This window comes from Cupressus sempervirens, chromosome 2, assembly GCF_028749045.1.
Source record: "Cupressus sempervirens isolate cs-2001-9-10 chromosome 2, ASM2874904v1, whole genome shotgun sequence".
In the NCBI taxonomy this organism is placed as follows: Eukaryota; Viridiplantae; Streptophyta; class Pinopsida; order Cupressales; family Cupressaceae; genus Cupressus; species Cupressus sempervirens.
The window spans coordinates 292727416-292743065 of record NC_143119.1 but is presented as its reverse complement, the minus strand read 5'-3'; the positions used below and the strand labels follow the sequence as shown (position 1 = coordinate 292743065).

Sequence of the window (15650 nt, the reverse complement as noted above, 5' to 3'; positions counted from 1 at the left end):
TTATTTAAGTCCTCAAAATGATAATATGAACAAGGAGAAACTCCAAGATTTTGGTTCCTAGATTTGCACCAAATATGCCTCTGCAGTAAAACTTTAGGACTACTAAGCATTTCTATTATCTAGAAGTGTATAAATCATGATAACACAACTTCAAGTAATTTAGTAATAGAACTTGTAGAAAGCCAGCATTTTCAAGTTATCAATTTGTAGACAATTGTCAATTTCATATTACTTTGTTACTAAACATGCCTTGAAATAATCATGTTGGATTAGAGAAAGATTATGATGCTTAGAAGTTCATTTTATGTTAGTCTCAAATGGACTTTCTAATTTTTACATAATGAAAATTTTATTATATCTTTTGGAAGAAAAAAAATCAACATGATCTCCTTCTTGCAGGCTCCCCAACATCCCAATCAACAAACAAATTTTATGGTGGAAGAGAGTGTGAAGCTAGCCAGAGAATTTAGTGCTCAAAAATGGCCAACGCTAGCATTTCTTGACACACATTATCCAAACAAGCTAGAGCCTTCTTATCCTCCTCATTGCATAGTAGGAACTCATGAAGAAAGTCTTGTTCCAGGTTTGATTTAGCTTTTTAGTATTAATATTGCAGAATTTCTTTTCTAGTTTAAAAAAAAGGTTTTACTACTATTTGAATTTTTCTCTACTAGTATTTGACTATTTTGAACTTTTGATTGGTTTGAAAACCTTTGTGTTGGTTTATTTACATCTTCTAACTAGATTTTCTTTAGATTTGTGAACAAAGTGTCATATGGCAACATTTGAAGTATTGTTTAAGCATCTTGGTGATGACTAATGCTAACAAGATGGATTTTTTAACATTTTATATATTTTAGACTCGTATGGCATCATTATTAGTATTATTTTGTTGAGAGCTATGTATCTTATATATTTGACTAATCCTTCAAGACGCAATGAATCTATTTCTTTAGAATCATGGGTACATTGTTATAATTTTTCTTAAGCTAATTCACATTTTTTATTTAATGCTCAATAGCCCTTGAATGGTTGGAGAAGGACCCAAATGTTTTCATAAGGCACAAAGACTGCATAAATGGCTTTATTGGTTGCATTCAAAAAGATGTCTCCAATGCATTTGTTGATTAGGTGAAAGCCAATGATATTCAAGTAGTAGGTTTTTAATTTTTCCTTTTGGTTCTTGCATCGAATTCTTACTCCCTAATTATTATAGTTCTTGATGGTATGGCAAGTTCATTTTCTATTTTCCTTCTACCATTTGTTTCACCTCATGCAAAATAGGCCAACCATTCAAATTTGTGAAGAAGTGTTCTCAAGTGCTTTTTTAATCAATTTGTTCCTAATCATGGCAATCTATGAGAGATAGCTAGATTGAATTTAAATAAGCATAGGTAAAATTTAATATCATCCAAAGTGTTGAATATACTTGCTTTGATATCCCAATAGTAATGTGGAGTAGTCCAAAGGTTTTTTAAAATTCTTTTGATGATATGCAAATTTTAAAAGAAATTCTAAAATCTGGCCTCTTCTTCCTTTCTTTTATTGATTCTTGTTTTATACATATTTTAAGCTTTGCATATACATTTTTCCTTTGGTTTTTATTGTTATTCTAGTGGCATTTGTCAATCTAGGTATTAGTTGTAGGCATACGTATAGACGTATGTATTCTAGACTTTGTATCAACTATTCTATCTACATGAAACCATGGTTGTATTCCACCTTTGGATGAAGTTTTGATATACTCTCAAGGATGTGCAACTTATGACCTTCCTGTTGAGACTACAGAAAAAAATTGAAGGTGCATTTTCTCATCCACAGGTATGCAAAGGCCATTTTTTGTTGTTTTGGTACGAATATAGAGATAGTAATGAGATAGTTCCTAATTTTTTTGGAATCAAATATGTTTTATGTGTTCATTTATTTCTTTGTAATTTCCACAATTCTTGTTGCATCAAGTGGTGCAACTACAAATCATACATTAGAGGTATCTTTTTCTAGTCTATTAGTTGTTAATGATAATTTTTGTGGGAAAAAATAGCTTTTAGTCATTGTTTTCGATAGGAGCTCTAATTTGATCATTTCTAGTTCTTAGATAATTTATCTTTTTTACATGAAGGCTTGTTGGATGTCCCTATACACTATGGTTTGTGGCAGGTGAAATAAAAGGCATCATCATGGAGATACATTTTACATAAGAACATAGCTATGGGTAGTGACTTGTATGATATTTGATGTTTAGTGTTCCAAGTTAATTCAACTAGACTCTCTCAAATCCAAGTTAGTTCAAGTTAATTCAAGTTATCATATATTTAAATACTTCCTTGATTTCTTCAATGAATTCTGATGCTTCATTCCTGTCAACAACATCACTTTAGAAGCATTACTAGGTATTCGTTGGGGGATTCACCTACTCTATTTTTTTTTTAAATAACTTAGTTTGGTAAAAATTTCCACCAATTGTTGAAAGTTTTTGACCAACAATTGGTGGAAATTTTGACCAATTATTAATAGTTTTCTACCAAGAATTGGTCAAAATTTATACAAATTCTTGAAAGTTCTTAACAAAGAATTGGTGGAAATTTCCACCAATTCTTTAAAAATTTCTACCAAGAATTGGTTAAAATTTCCACCAATACTTGAAATTTTTTGATGAAGAATTGGTAAAAATTTTCACCAATTCTTGAAAGTTTTCTACTGAGAATTGGTCAAAATTTCCACCAATTCTTCAAAGTTTTCGACAAAGAATTGGTGGACATTTCAACCAATTCTTGATAATTTCTACCAAGAATTTCCACCAATTCCTAAAATTTTTCAAACAAACATTAGTGAAAATTTTGACCAATTCTTGAAAATTTTCCACCAAGAATTGGTCAAAATTTTGACCAAAATTGACAAATAGAGTTAGTAGAGGCAAAAAAATTTTGATGAATGTATTTGTCAAAATTTTGACCACTTGCAAGTTGGTTGAAATTCTGATGAGAAAAATTTCCACTAACTACTTGGTTGAAATTTTGACCAACCTAGGTCAAAATTTTGATCAACATTCATCAAAAATTGAGTCCAAATTTACTAGTGATGAAATCCTTTAGTCTTTGTAGGATAGCTGATATCTATGTGTACAATCTCCAACTTTTCTATAGTGGTAAACTTTTTACTGGGAAAAGAAGTTTTGTTTTATTTTTTCCAAAACACACTCCTTGCAAATTGTGTTAGTAGGCTTTACAATCTTTGGCAAATCTCTAATAGCAAACATTCTACTTGTCCTCACAATACTATCAAAGTTCATATGACAGAATCTCTTATACCATAGCCAACTATCATCCACCTTTGCAACCAAGCATGTCCTTTCAATAGGATTCAACTAAAATACATTACCTCTAGAGTTGGTTCCTATTCCAATTACCTTTTCATCTTTATCTTGGATCTTGCATGTCTTTTTTGAGAATTGCAACTAATGACCTTTGTCTACTAGTTGTCCAACACTCAAAATATTGTGCTTTAAACCATCAACAAAATATACATCCTCAGTATTAGTTTTACGATCAAGATCTAATACCTTTTACTTGGCATGCTGCATTGTTTCCAACTCTGATAACTCCTCCATCCTGACTTTTGAAGTCAACAAACTTGTTCATGTCACTAGTCATATGATGTGAACAACCACTATCAATTATTCAATTAGATTTCTTCTCAACCTATGATACCAAAGCTACCTTCTCTAGAATTTCTTCTTTAATTTTCACAAATTCAATTTCATCATCACTAGCACTCAATGCTTGTTCATTAAAATCATAATCTTCATTTGCATAAAAACATTCTCTATCTTTTTTAGGCTTATGATTTCCCTTATACTTTTTCTCCCTTTTAGAACACTTGGATGCATAATGACCATATTCATCACAATTCCAACATCTAAATATTTTCTTACCTCCTTTTTTTCTTCTTACCAAAAAGGCTATTACTTCATCAATCTTTTTTTCTTCTTTAGATCTGTTGCTACTAGAAAAATCTCCTCTAGCACTTGTGCTCCTTGATAGGTTAGGTCAAATACTTAAGGTACTAAAAGATGTCTTTGTTTTGGTCAATTCTTTAGATTGTTTAACTTCATTCTCAAACACTTCAAGTCTTCCAAGTAATATTTCCTTTGTGAAAGCTTTGGTGCATGATATCAACAATTGTATCATCTAAACTGCTGACTTGAATGGTGGTGTTAGAGTCTTCAATATCTTCCATATAAATTCATCATCATCCTTCATTCCTCCTTGAGATTTAATACTTCTAGTAATTTTTGATATCCTACATATATCTATTCTTACAGATTCATCTTCCATCATCTTGGCATCTTGACATGTACAAATCTAATTTTGTAGCCTCAACTTCTTAGAGTGTTCATCACCTTCAAAATTATTTTCCAAATATTTCCAAATCAAATGTGAAGTAGCAAGTGATTTTACATTATTGTACTCAATTTTAAGAAGTGCAGTCAATAGTGCTTCTCTAGCTCTCATGTCACACATGAAAAGATCTCTTTCTACCTCAGTGCAAGTTTCCAAGTCCTTTTCTTCAATGATTATCTTTGCTATTTTTGTCAAGATCCAATATCTTCGACACATACACAACAAATATATCTACATCTTTTCTTTCTAGCTATCATAATTTGTTCAAAACTTTGAACTATATTTCTTGAACATGTTAACCATGGATCTCCCAAAGCTATTAAACTTTTTCTTTAATGACCTGAAGCTCTAATACCAATTGTTAGAAACAATAGTCCACCAAGATAACTAAGAGGGGGTGAATTAGTTATCCAATAATTAAAACATGAGTTTTCAAAAAAAATTAACCATTCAACCAAATTAAATAGCAACCATACAAAGATCCACATAAACAACTACACTTGATCTGTTAATTACAAAAATGCTTGATTAGAGGGAAAATCCCAATGGGAATGATGCCCACAAGATGATGTACTAATATGAATATTCCTTGTTAGAGGATGGACCCTATTAGGAGTCAATTATGACATTTAGTACAATGAGTCCCTATTAGGAGACTTTGAATCCCTGTTAGGAGATTCCAACCCTATTAGGAGTTGTGCCAACCCTATTAGGAGTTGTAGTACAATGTTTGCAAGAAGAGCCCACTACCCAAACATGCAGTTTCAACTACAAGAAAAGCTCACTACTCAAACAAATAGTTTACTATTATTTTCTTCTTTCCTTGTTCTTTCCTCGATCTTGTCAACTAGACCAATCATTGTCAAACCTTGTAGACCATGTCACAAACCTTAGATCTAAATACCAAACCTTGGATCACTTAGCAAAACCTCGACAATGAAGCTTCCTTCACTTTCACATTGCTTTGCTCAACTTCACATTTTTCACTCTCTACTACTTTTTGAACATTCATAATTCCCATATATCCATACCATGATAAAGGAAAATATCATTCCTTTATACCAAGTCCATTAAAAAATTTCTTGAGTCAATTGTTAGTCCTTCTCAATTAATTATTATAGGACCACATTAAGAACATGTTACACTTGGCAATAAAACAAATCTTCCACCTTGAAACTTGAATAACTTTCCATACACACATAATTATGATGAGAAAGCTTGGCCACATCATCCTCCACATGTCTTTTCCATTTCCTCAACCTCAATCTTCAAGATATCAACTCTACTAAGAGATATAACAAGTTTACCAAAACATGCCTCTGTAAACTCTATCTTAGAACACATATCACCAAAACTTACATAAATTCTTCTAGATTTATCCTTTCTACTTCCAATATTAATTACATATGCCAGATACTTAGAAATACCACCCATAACCTCAAGTGGTTATCATGCTCAACTAGTCATTCGTATCAACTTGATATTTCCATTTTTCTTCTATTAGATACCATAGAAGATATCAAACATGTTGTGTTGACATCAATGACAAACTCAGTCATCAATGTAACATATCATCACCAAACCAATATTCCAACAATCTCTCCAATCTTCCAACACTTCCCTTATAGGTTTAAGTTGGATTAATTTGGTTTTGACTCCCACCACCCTTACCTTTGCATCAGTATGGAGGCTTTATACCCAACCATTTGTTATAAATTGGAGAGTTCACTTCATGCTAGCATGCAAGTGATGCATCTACATATGCAATTTTATCACCTTCAAAAATTGTATTTGATCCTACTAGCTGGGAGTAGTTGATTGTTCATTTTATTGTACCTAATCTAATGATAGTTCTACAGGATTTTGTAATCAAGCTACCTAATTAAAAACTACACCCATTTAACTAGGTCATGGTTTGTTTCTTTCTAAAAATATCTGTTATGATATGTTTTTGTAAAATTTCTTGTGAACTCTGCCCATTTTTCCTAGTCTACATTATTTGTGTTCAAGATTTTGAGGCAACTTAGCCTGAGTTGAGTGAGTTTTATTGTTTTATTATTTTGATTATGGAATATGTATGCAGTTAGATCAATTTTTCTTTTGTGCTAAGATGTAATAAGCACTTTAAACAGGATCTGTTTGTATATATACATACTACATACATAGACACACACATATGTGTGTGTATGTATGTATATATACACATGCATATACATAAAGAGAAGCTTCTCTATTCACCTGTTGAGGGAAATATAACCTCTTCTCCCCTTGAACAAAATTGTAGATCAAGGGCACAAATATCATAAGGGCATGGCATGACAAAAAAATGGAGCGATCACAAGTGAACAGCAAAAAAAACTTAGATCTCCACTGATCTTGACCAAGGTTTAGAGCTCTCTAGCCTTGTTCGAAGCTCTCCACCCTCTTGCATGTGTAACTCTACACAATCAATCAAAACAAATAGGGAATGATTAATATCATATTTTTTTCTTCTTTTTTTTATAATCCATAATCCATAATCCACAAGATCTCTGTACATATACATACATACATACATAGACTATTGAAAATATAAGAGGAGTAACTAAGAGGGGAGGGGTGAATCAATTACTACAAAAATAAATCCTACATCTCTTAGATGTCAATACAAATCAATACTCTGATTAAAATATATTCTAATATAACTCAGCAAACACACATGCACTCAGTTTACTCTAGCAAATACTGTAACTCGGCAATAACTTAATAGCGGCAATAACTTAATATTAGCAATAACTCTGCAAATACAAACCATAAGATTTTTTTTTGTGACTAACCTTAAGATTAACTTAGTTACAAACACCTAATTTAAATAGCATGAACACAAGTGACACCAAGATTTAACATAGCAACCCAATCTGGGAAAAACCACTAGTTGCAACTAGTTATTAATTTTCATTCTTTTGAAGTGAGCCTTGTTAAGAGCCAACCTTATCAAAGGTTACAAAACATACTATTAATAGTGACCTTGTTAGAGGATTTAATGACCCTGTTATGAGTGGCCTCATTAGAGGTCTTTAGACACTTCAAATAGAAATGTCGCCTTGTTAGAGGATTTACAAATAGTTGCTAAGCCAACTTGGTTAAGAGATTTAAATCACTGCTACAATGGTTTTAGAGTAACAATGAGATGGCCTAAATTCTGATGCAACTAAATTATTGATTACAAATCTCTATTCTAGCTTGTATACTTGATCCTTCCTAATCAAATATATCTTTGTAGCTCAACAAGGATATTTTGCTTAGTCTTCTAATTCACTTCCTCTAAGCATCATCAAATCTTCTAATCACTTTCATGCATTCAATTCTCAACTTGATTGTTAGAGTAATTATTCTCTTATGCTTATTAATTAGATCATCTTGATTTTGTTAATTAAGTTGTTTTTTACTCTAGTTACTTAAGCTATCTCTTAGGTGCATATGATTAATATTTTATATTAATTATATTGTGCAACCTAGCTTTTTTTTCCCTTTAGGGTTTTATTCACCTTTAAGGTTGAACTCTTATATTTTTCATTTTCATAATCTTGGAATACATTTTTCTCTCACACCGTTGAGATTTTCCAAACTTTTATTTTTCCTTCTCTGGTTTCTCTTCAGTATAGGTTATTTGCATGTAGGTGTTTTTGGTGATCTTTGAAGTTGGTTTTCACAACTTCTACATGGTATTAGAGCATCCCTATTGCTTGCTATTTTGGAGATTTTGAAGCCATGATTTAGAGATAGAAAATTTCACTTTTTTTAGGTTTTTTCTTCAATCATGAGGAGGCATGTTCGTTTAGGGCCCTTTGGGCAAAACAAATATCGCCCCTACACTCATAAGGCCTGATACAGTCAAAAATCATATAAAAATTGCAATTTTTGGACACTTTAGCTTCTAGAAAAAAAATTTGGCCTCCCAAAGCATCATACAGATGTGCAAATTGAAAAAATCAAAAAAAATTTAAAAATAGATTTTTGGCCACTCCACTGAGCTGCCACCCCACCATCGCTAGAGCATCTCCTATGCCTAGCCAGCACTCCACCACAATTGGTGTACTACCACGTCCTAGCCTGTGCCTTGCCACCAGTGGTGGTCCACCCTCTGGCCACTTCCATTAGCATAGATTTTCCCTTTAGCCACCTTAGCCAACGCAGCTCTACCTAATGGCTGACTTAGTTTACCAGCATGCTGATGCAATTTACCAGTGTGCTTACATAGATTCCCAACTGTGACATTAGCTTTCTATTTGCTGACATCAGATTCTATCCATCAATTTCTGCCCCCTACTAATGTTATTTTCTAGCATCATGACATCACTTTTCTATCTATTGATGTCTTTTTCTAGTAGCCAAATGTTTTTCTAGTGATGGGTAGTTGACGGCCATATGTCCATCAAATCTTTTCCCATGACTGTATTTTTCTAGTGAGCTTAATTTTGGAGGAGCAATTCATTTTTGGGTCATAACTTGAGCATACAGAGGTCTTTATTTTATTTGAAAGAAGTGCCAAAAATTTGGTTCTGAGCCAGAGATGATGATGTAGGTTTCATTTTGTTACAAGGCTACTTGAGCTCCTATTTTTAACATTGAAGTAGACACTTTAGTTTCCTCCCTCTCCACATTTGGTGTCCAGGTTTTTTTCTTAGTTTCTATGTTTTCAATAGTTGTTTCTTTGTTTTTTGAGGGATATATTTATACGTTATGGGGGGAGTATTTTCTTTTTTATAATTTACTTCAGAATAGACCCTTGTACTTTAATCTTCTTCTCTCAATGTTTGACCACTTTGTGGCCTGGCTAATGCCACAAAACTATCACAATTGGAAAGCACACATGACTTGGCTTCTTATGTCATGTGGCTTATGGTCATCTCTAGATAAGAATCAACCTGTCTTGCAGCACCTTTTGAGGTTCTTCAGCATAGGAAAAAAATGGATAAAGCCATGGGATTGATTACACTAAACATCTCCAACAATCTCCTATTTCACCTAGATGGTTTGACAACTCCTCGAGCTATTTGGACCAAGTTTCACAACTTGTTTGGCACATTGAATGAGTTTCAAGCACTACAACTTGACGTAGAGTTGACTTCTTTGACACCTAATAGCTTCCCCACTATTGAGGACTTTTTGATGAAGTTCAAATCTCTGTATATAGTTTTGTAGGGATGTGGGAAAAAAAAATAGATGATGAGTATTTTTTTTGATACTCTCAAAGTTGTGAGGATAGTATCAGATCTTTTCTTTGACTTTCTACTCCACTATGGATGCCTTGGGTAACAAACATCATATGTCTTTTTTTGAGACATTTTGTGATTAGTTGACATGGGAATAGGTAAAGATCAAATAGGTGGATGCCTCTAGCTCTTCCAGCCAAGCATTGGTTACTCAGACTTCTCAAGAGGAACCAAAACAAAAAAGCCAAACTGAAGAAAGATACACCAAAAACTAATTCCAAACCTCCAACTAACCCTGCCAAGGGTAAATCTTCTTCAAAGTCTATTGAGTCTACCTCCAAGACTAAGAAGAGATTAGCTAAGACCTAAAGTTTTTGTGGAAAGGATGGACATCCTATTTCTAGGTGTTGGAAACATTTGGAGGCTTTAGAGGAAGCCATGTAGGAGCATCATATTTCCCCTCCTAAGTCTTCATCTCCCTTGCAAGGAAAGGTCATGCTCTTACTGCATGAGCTATGACTTCTAGAACTACCTGGATTCTCGATTTCGGTGCCTTTCACCATATGATAAACACTCAATAGTTAGTCACCTTACTTTCTCCTTGTGCTACTTCATAGATTGTTGTTGGAAACTCATCACATCTTTCAATTGTGGGTTTTGATTATGCTACATTGGCTAGGGGTTCTCTTTGGGATATTCTTTTTGTCGTTGACATCTCAACAAACCTATTGTCTATTTATCAGATTTTCCACTCTGTCTCTAATAAGATAGTTGAGTTCTCACCACATGATGTGGTTATTTGGGACTTACTTGATTCTAAGTTGATTGTGGCTACTAAGAGTGTTGACTCTACATCTCACCTCTATAGATTTGATGGTTTTGAGTCTTCTGATGACACAAGTTCTTATCTTGTAGAACATGCAAATTTATTAAGCAAACTTTGGCATAAGTGTTTGGGCCATTTCAATTATAGATTTCTTTAGTAAATGAGAGCACATGCACTTATTCTTGGGCTTCCCTAGATTTCCTACACAGATGGTGTTTGTCTAGTTTCTACACTTGGCAAACAACATAAGGATCCTTTTCCACATGGATGAGCTACTCGTGCTTTGGAACCCTTGGAGTTGATTCATAGTGACATTGTATCATTTCTCACTCCTTTTTTAGTGGTAGATATGTGCTTACTTTTATTGATGACTTCTCTAGATGTACATGGGTGTACTTTTTGATGTACAAGTCAAAAGTCTTTGATTCATTTCAAATCTTCAAGACATTTGTAGAGAAGCAGTCTTATCTTTCTATTTAGTGGATATGCATAGATAATGGGGGGAGTATGTGAACCAAGCTTTCAAGGATTTTTGCTTTGAAAATGGTCCTCGGCATTAATTTTTTGGTGCCCTACACCCCTTAGTAGAATGGTGTGGTAGAGAGAAAGAATAGAACACTTTGAGAAATGGCTAATTGTATTATTCAGTCCAGGTCCATGGATTTGTCTTTTGGGAAGAGGTAGTCAATTGTGCCAACCATATTTAGAATTGAATGCCTCATAAGGTCATTTGTTATATGACTTGTGAGGTGGCTTGGTCTCATGTCAAGCTTGATGTATCTTCATTATGAGTTTTTGGTAGTGAAGCATGGGCATTTGTACTAGATGCTCAGAGGAGAGCAATGGAGTGGAAGAGCTAACACCTCATTTTTGTTAGCTATTGTGAGGATGTTAAGGCCTATAGGTTGTTTGATCTTTATTCTAAAGAGGTCCTATTTTGACAGGATGTCCAATTTGATGAGCGCCTTCCTATAGTAGATACCCTATCTCCAGAGTCTACTTTACTTACTACTACTCCCTCATATTTTTTAGTCTCTTTTTTGAATGATGAGGATGATGATCTTAGTGATCCCCATTTACATCCATCACAGGATCCTCCCCAAATGCCAAAATGGGCTCAAGCTATAGTTGAGGTTGTAGGATCTCTAGCTAGTGATCCTTCCACTTTTCGCCGCACCCAATCTCATACTACAAGTTCTAGTCTTCTCAATCATGTTATTTTTTATGATGATTAGAAATTTGCAATAGTGACAAGACATTCTGAGTGGGATAGTGCAATGGAGGAGGAGTATTATTCTTTGATGAAGAATCATACTTCAAATCTTTGTTCTCTTCCTAAGGGAAGAAAGTTAGTCTGATGCAAATGGTTGTATTGTACTAAGTTTTCTACTAATAGTTCTATTGATAAGCACAAGGCACATCTTGTTGCAAAGGGTTTTTCATAGGTTGAGGATATTGATTATAGTAAGACATTTGCCCATGTCGCCAAGATGAACTCTATATGCCTAGTCTTATCCCTCACAATTTCTCAAGGATGACCCATTTTTAAGATGGATGTGAAGAGTACATTCTTGCACGGTGATCTTACTAAGGAGATTTACATGGATCAGCCTCAGGAATTTGTGTAGGATTCCTCCTTGGTTTGTATAGTTTGACGCTCATTGTATGGTCTCAAACAAGCCCCTCGGGCTTGGTATGAGAAGATGGACTCCTTTCTAGTTTCTATAGGCTTCACATGATGCCATTCTAATCATACAGTCTACATTTAGCATCTTGAGGCTGAGGTTTTGATCCTTGTGTTATATGTTTATGATCTCCTTCTCATGGGTAGCTCATCCTTTATGATTTAGGATGTTCAGCAAGCCTTGATGGGCCAGTTTGAGATGACTAATCTTGGTCTATAAATTGTTTAGTCCTCTACTAGAATATTTGTTTACCAATAGAAGTATGCTCTTGACATGCCTTGACACCTTGACATGTTTGACTGCAAGCCTACTCTAACACCTTTTTAGTCAGGTGTTACTTTGTCTACCTCTTGCACTCTACCTTTAGTGGATCCCACTTTGTATTGGTAATTGGTTGGTAGCTTGTTGTACTTAACACACATGTGTCCTGATCTATACTTTGTAGTTGGTCTTGTCTCTTAGCTTTCACATGAGCCTCATGAGAGTCATTAGCAAGCTGCCAAGTGTATTTTGAGATACATTCAAGGCACACTTATGTATGGCATTTATTACACATTAGGGACTCCTCACATCATTGGCTATATTGACTCAACTTGGGCCAGTGATGTTGATGATCAGAAGTCTACTTCTAGCTTTGTTTTTTATCTTGGCTCTAGTCCTATCACATGGTCATGCAAGAAATAGCATGCTCACACACTTTCATTTATAGAGGTTGAGTATAGAGTAGTAGTGCTTGCTAGTCAGGAGATTTTATGGCTTCAGTAATTGATGGCTAAGTTTGGTTTTCCTCCTAATCATCGCATTGTTCTATGGTGTGATAATTAGAGTGTTATTCATATTTCACACAACCTAGTGCAACATCAGCATACTAAATACTTTGAGCTTCATATGCATTTCATCCATCAACTAATCTAGGATGGTGTTCTCTCTTTGGAGTATATTCCCACTGATGCTAAGGTTGCTAACATCTTCACCAAGTCTTTTGCATCACCTCACTATCTTCAATTGCGATCTATGCTTGGGTTTACAGAATTCCTTGGGGGGTCTTGTTGAGGCCTTCCTTCTTTCATGTTTTTTCAGCATGTTTTTTCTATCTCTTTTTGGAGAGGGTTTTTTCCCACTGGGTTTTCTCCTTTGTCTTTAGTTTACAGAGATTTCCTTGTTTTCGGTACTTGATCAAGCCTTGTTGTTGAGACCCATTTTCCTGCTTTCATAGCTTTGCTAGGTTAGCTTACCTCCTGAGCTTCACCTAAAGGGGGGTGTTAGAGTAATTATTCTTTTACACTTATTAATTAGATAGTCTTGATTTAGTTAATTAAGTTTTTCATTGCTCTAGTTACTTAAGCTATCTTATAGGTGCATATAATTAATATTTTATACTAATTATATTGCATAACCTAGCTTTTTTTCCCTTTAGGGTTTCATTCACCTTTAAGGTTGAAATCTTGTATTTTTTGTTTTCATAATCTTGGAATACTTTTTGCTCTCACCATTGAAATTTTCCAAGCTCTACTTTTTCCTTCTCTGGTTTCTCTTCAGTGTAGGTTATTTGCATGCAAGTGTTCTTGACAATCTATGAAGTTGATTTTCACAACTTCTACATTGACCTTATATTTATATCTTGCACATTGTCAAGTTAGATTGAATACAACTTAGAATACTTAATATTCAACTTCTCTATCGAATATAACCATCAACTAAATCAATTGAACTTAATATACCAAAACAAAACAAATCCTTCATTAGCTGACCATGCTTGGTAGACACTAACTCAGAAATAATTTTATTGTGTTAACCAAGTGAACTCGGCTAACACTACATATCTACAAAGTTCCTTGGGTAACCAAGTGAGCTTGGTTAACACTGGCTCCATCCAACATTTTTTTCATTAACTGAGTGAGCTTGGTTAACACTAAACTTCTGCAAACTTTCCTTTGACAATCAAGTGAACTCAGTAGACACTATCTTCTAAACTAGAAAAACTATGGAACGCTTGGTAGACACAAGAAACTATCTTCATCACCCAAGTGAACTTAATAGACACTATCTTCTAAACTAGGCAAACTCTGGAATGCTCAGCAAACACAAGAAATTGTCTTCATTGCCTGAGTGAGCTTGGCATACACTGACTAATAATGATATGACATTTTGTGTGACATCAAAAATAATACATAATTAATCAATTATTCTCAACAATCCCCCTCTTTGGCATTGATGGAAACACAACATGTCATATTACAATGAAATTTTATAGCAAGAATAAAGTCAGGAACATTTCTTAGTTTCATTCTAATTCTCATACATGAGAACTCCCTCTATCAGTGTGAAATCCCTCTACTTTTAGTTTCTCCCTCTATTAGCAAATCTCTATCTTTAACATCTTCTTCTAATAGAAAACTCTCCCTCTTTGATATCAGACCAAGCTATTCCTCTTTGACATCACCAAAAGAAATTTCTAGGATATGATAGCCAAACTCTCCCTCTTTGACATCTCATGCCAAAGACAATACTTAATGAATATAAATGTACCTCATGTACTTATTCATTTGCAATGTGCCTTGTCAATACTGAATCAACTATCTTATCTTCAACATGCTTTGGTTGACCCATCACTAAATTGTATATAGTGAGCTTCAGATAGGGGAATGACCTCTAACTTACCTCTTAGATACAAAAATGCATTCTTAGGTAATGGCTTAGTGAATATATCTATAGTTTTCTCTTTGGTATTGACATATTTCAATCTTACCTCTTTATCTTGTACCACTTCTCTCAAAAAATGATATTTTTTAGCAATGTGCTTGGTTTTGGTATGCATCATAGGATTCTTGGATATATTAATTTCACTAGTGTTATCATAGAAGATAACCACTAGATCCTTGATCTCTATCCTTATACCTGCCAATAATTGTTTGAACCAAACAATATTAGAACAATTCATTACTACTACCACATACTCTATCTCTATTGTGGACTAAGAAATACAATTATGCTCCTTTCTTGTCCAAGATACTAGTGTTTTACCAAGAAAGAATGCTCCTCCACTTGTGTTTATTCTGTCATCAACACTTCCTGCCTAATTAGCAACTATGAAAGCTTTCAAATCCAAATTGCCTCCTCTTTTGTACCATAATCCATAATCTTTAGTACCTTTCAAATATTTCATGATTCTCTTGATTGCCATCATGTGATTTTCTTTGGTATTTACTGATAATCTTTCCATCATACCAACTACTAATGCAATATTAGGCCTTGTGTGCACTACATACTATAATTTTTGAGTCATTTATTTGTATGTGGTTTGATCTACCTCCTTTAAATCATCTTTTTTTGAAATCTTATGTCCAATAGATATAAGTGTTCCAATAGGTATTGATTCTTCCATCCCAAACTTCTTCAATATCTCCTTGATATATTTGGATTGAGTAATATAGATACCATCTTTCTTCTATTGGATCTATAATCCAACAAAGAATTTTATCTCTCAAAAATAGACATCTCAAATTCTTTACTCATCTCTACTAAAAGTGCCTTGCATAAGTCA

The 15650-nt window shown here is 34.0% G+C and overlaps 1 pseudogene; it reads left to right on the top strand.

The window, feature by feature from the left end:
- The first annotated feature begins 381 nt into the window (after positions 1–381).
- LOC149572222 (nicotinamidase 1-like) overlaps positions 382–15650 on the top strand; it is a 32306-nt pseudogene continuing 17037 nt past the window's right edge.